Here is a 4,496-nt window from a genome sequence, read left to right as displayed (position 1 = left end):
TGGCAGCCAACACACTCACATTACTGTGCAATCCTTACCACCACACATCTCTAGAATGCTTCAGCCTCCCAGACTGAAACTCTGTCCACACCCAAGCAATAACTCCCCACTCCCCAGGCCCCTGGCAAACATGATTGCACACTACACGTTTTTAAATGAATAATGTCAAGTCTCAATTTCTGCTCTTCTGGACATGTGGACAAACTGTTCTCACTTCTGGTATCTTGCTGCTTTATATGCCAGTGCTTTAGAGTTAACCAAAATGACCAATGCATGGTTTACCACTTGGCTCTCTACTGACTTGAGAGAGGTAGGTATCATTTCTGCCACTTGGCAAAACTCCGTAATTAAGAGACCAAACCTAGGTCTTGCAGTAAGTAAATGTTTGCCTCACAGATGAGCACAAAGTCTCCCATGGCCACACCCAAATGCGTGCTTTATAGGAGATGGGTGTTTTCTAATTACAGCCATGACAAACAGCCAAGCATGGGTGCCCAGACCATGGTTCACGGACCCAGCGAGGGGTAAAGACAAACAGTAGTGTGATTTGTGACACAGAATGAGTTCTAGGGCTGAGGATACATAGCAGCCATGAAATAATGACTGCACCCCAGGCGCCATCCTAAATGCTTTGGAGTTACTAACTGCCACGCTACGTCCACAGACAAGGAAGGTGAGGCTTAGGGGGTCAAGGGAACTGTCTGGAGATCAAACACCTGTGATAAGTAGGAAGCACTCGGTTCAAACCAACCACCCTGCTCCAGGGCCTGCCCCCTTGGCTGTTGTGCTGTTTCACAGACAGAGGTTGTAGTGGGCTGGGTACAGGAATGGGCGTTCTTGGAGGCCTGGCTTAAAGAAGAAGCTGAGGGAACACATGATAAGAGGGACCCGATCCCAGGGTAGTGAGAGAGAGAGCAGATCGTGTTATGCAAATCAATGTCTGTGCTAGGCCACAGTGACATAAAGTTCCTCTGTTGACCATGGAGGGGTTCTCAAACAGGCGACCTCTGCAGCCTGAGTCACGCCCCATCCCAAATTGCCCTCTGTTAATTCCTGGTGACTCAGGGACCTTTATTACTGGCTATCATGCGTCCTCACCAATCCCTTTAAACTTGGAGAATACGACACAGCAGTTAAGGCACGTGTTGGGGTGCTGCAGCCCACGTGAGTGCCTTGGTTTGCGTCCTGTCTCCAGCTCCTGACCTCATCTTCCTGCCGTTGCAGACTGTGGGAGGCAGCACGTGATGGCTCGGGTCACTGGGTTCTCGCCACCCATCTAGAATACCTCCGTTCCGAGCTTCAGCCTGGTCATTGCAGGCATTTGATGCGTGAACCAACAGCTGCGGTACCCTCTGTGTCTGCTTCTCTGCCTCTCAAGTAAGTGAATAAAAATGAAAACCAAATTTGGAGAACAAAACAACTCAGCTCTTACGACTTTGGGGCATCCTGTCCTTTCAGAAGCAGGTATGGGTCGGATCAGAGACGTAAGGTGGTCCTTGCTAGCTGGCTGGTGCTTGTGGGCTTTGTTTGCTCCACGCTCTGTCTCTCCCAGGAAAGAAAGGAGGACTTCCAGGTTGAGAGGCAGCCGTGTAGCTCCCGTTGAAGTCACTAGCACTTCTCTCCCACGTGTGTGTGTGCTGAACAGACTCCGCCTCAGCTCCTAGGCTGACCTCAGCAGATCGGCCCACGAGGAACCGTGGATACATAGCAAGGAACCAAATGGCCAGAAAGCAGCACCTTTTACCCTTGGGCTTTGCAGCCAGGAAGAGAATGGTGGTGGAAACCCTGCAACCTGAGAAACAGACGGGAAGGCCACAATGACGCTGAAGATGGGTGCTGGAGAGAGGTGCAGCGTTCCAACCCTCACTCTAGAAATGTTAGTAAGGACCAACGGCTGCTTAACAGAGGACCAAGGATCACAATTCCCAGATGAAGATTGTTCGTGAGAAAAAAAAAAAAAAAAAGACAGGGGACATGGTTGTAATTGCTGCGTGGAAGCCATGTGAAATGGAGGGAAGAACAAAAAATGTCCAAGTAATCAAAAGTGGAACTCCAACTTGCCAAGTCCTAGCTTGCTTTTTAAGCCACAGGCTCATCAGAACTACCCTGGAGCAGATTCAGTGAGCCGCCATCGCCGAGTGTTCTTCCCAGACCACCAAGCCACTGGGTTCCTCTTTCCTTTAATCCTGCCGATAAAGAAATAATGACATTCGACTTAAACCCCTACCGAAAGTACAGGTGTAAAATAAGATAAAATGCGAATGTTTACACTGGTGTGAAACAAATGCGACTAGGGAATGTAATCTGTTTGTGTAAAACTAATTAGTGCAAAAAGCATAATCAGGCATCCTCTCATCTGTTTTGTTGTATGCGCTGTGATGTAATGGCTGAGGTGGTGCAGTTAGAATAACTAAATAATTGTACTTGATATTAAGTGTTCTCAGCCTGGTCGCTCCGAAGTGAAAGCATGCAAGTTTAGATTCCCATTCAAGTTCCGATTTTCTATTGGCTGTGGGAGAAAGTAGCTAGCTGATCACTCATGGATCGGTAATTGCTTAAAGTGAATCAGTGTATAGTGGACCTGTTTATAAAATCAGTTTCTAGGGAGTCAGATTAACAATCACCTAGCACATACATGGACGGAGAACTAGGCGAACCTTTGAACGCTTCTGGTTAGAAACACCCAGACCAGTGATCTGTCAACAGCCTGAGGCACTGCCAAGAGAAAGGTGAGGATTTTCCTTGCTGAGTAAGTTACATTCTAGACAAGCATGCAGTGGGGATTGTGGGCTGGGCACTCAAGGCCTCGGGTGAGGCACGGTGCACCCCAAAGGCCTTCTTCCCGACAGCCAGCAAATGCACCAAAACCGTGTTTTGTAGAAATGGTATTGGCTGATTACTCAACTGCTTTCAGACACGTTTTTGTATTGCAGCACTGCACCAGCTATGCTGGCAGTGAGCTGACCCCAGAACACCACTGCAATCGTGTAATGGGAAAGTTTCAATACCTCAGGAAGAGAGCCGAGTAAATACACCGCATCTTGTAGCTCATGTAAAGTTTCTTGGCCTTTAGCCTGCAAAGAGTGTGAGTTTGCTCAGTGTAAGACCATGGACTATTTTTTATACCGTGGCTTAATTTTAAAGGTCTGGAATGCTTTGATTCTGAAGTTTGCCCCTGTGCTGGAGTGCAAGTGTATGTAACGATGGATTCGGATGTAAACTGCATTTCTAAGGAAACCCTAGTGTTTCGTGAGCTTTATAATATAATTTAAAAACCTTTAAATTGCTGAAATACTTCCTATTTTTAAGAGACGTGAAATGCAGTATAGGGTTTTTTTTTCTTTTAATCTTCAAGCCCAAAGATGCGCTATTAAAGAGTTCCTCTAATCTTAAATTTATGATCCTTGACACAAATACAGTTAAACTGTTGTACCAAAGAAGAAGAAGTGGGAGGAGGAGGAGGTGCAGGAGGAGGAGGAAGAGGAAGGGTTGTGGTTGTAGTTGTGCAGTTCACCTAACCACACATCCATTCCATTAGCAAATATTCCGTGAGCATCCAAGAGGACTTTGTGCTAGGAACTGTGCTAACTGCTAAGATAAAAATGGTGAGAAAAACAGGGGGAATGGACAAAAACAAAATATAATGCCCAAGAAGAGTGAAGAATCTACTTTTCTATACTGTCAAATTGAAATATAATGCGATTTCTAATTTTCCATACTAAAAAGTACAAGGAAACAGTGAAATTGATTTTAATATCTTTCGTTTAATCCAGTCTATCCAGTGTTTCATCACTTCAGCAGGCAATCACTTTAACTACTATCAGTCTGAGATTTCTGCATTCTTTGCATTCTTCTTTTTTTTCTTTTTCCTGCACCAAGTCTTCAAAATCCAGTGTGTGGTTGATACTTGCCACACGTTTCAGTTTGGATTAGCCACATTTCAAACCTCCACAGCCACACGTGGCTGGGAGCTGCCGTGTTGGACAGGGTGGGCTAGCTGGAGAGATAGCTCATGGGAATAAGTGATGCTGCTGGCTGGCATCTCAGGGGAGGAAGAGCAGAGGATTAGGAGACCGATTCGGCAGCACGGAGCTAGGAGCCGTCAGAAATGGATTTTCCTCGCAGAGACCCCACTCACCTACTAGGTGAGTCCATGAAAGTTAATTTGCCTCTCCGTGTTTCAATGTTCTTGTCTGTAAAAGAAATGGTAGCTTCAAGATTAACCCTCCACAGAAATAAATATGCAGGTATTAAGAGTTAAGGACTGGGGCCGGCGCCATGGCTCACTTGGTTAATCCTCTGCCTGCGGCACCGGCATCCCATATGGGCGCCGGGTTCTAGTCCCAGTTGCTCCTCTTCCAGTCCAGCTCTCTGCTGTGGTCCGGGAAGGCAGTGGAGGATGGCCCAAGTGATTGCGCCCTGCACCCACATGGGAGACCAGGAAGAAGCACCTGGCTCCTGGCTTCAGATCAGCGTAGCTGCCATTCGTGGGTGAA

General features: G+C 46.8%; 1 pseudogene; it reads left to right on the top strand.

Annotated features, from left to right (window-relative positions):
* The first annotated feature begins 1,829 nt into the window (after positions 1-1,829).
* On the top strand, positions 1,830-2,329 carry LOC127490808 (proline-rich nuclear receptor coactivator 2-like; annotated as a pseudogene).
* The last annotated feature ends 2,167 nt before the right edge of the window (positions 2,330-4,496 follow it).

The sequence above is a fragment of the Oryctolagus cuniculus genome, chromosome 6, assembly GCF_051225735.1.
Source record: "Oryctolagus cuniculus isolate XC-2025 breed Fujian yellow rabbit chromosome 6, ASM5122573v1, whole genome shotgun sequence".
Classification (NCBI taxonomy): Eukaryota; Metazoa; Chordata; class Mammalia; order Lagomorpha; family Leporidae; genus Oryctolagus; species Oryctolagus cuniculus.
Note: the sequence above shows the minus strand (reverse complement) of the source record. Positions and strands in the feature narration are given on the sequence as shown.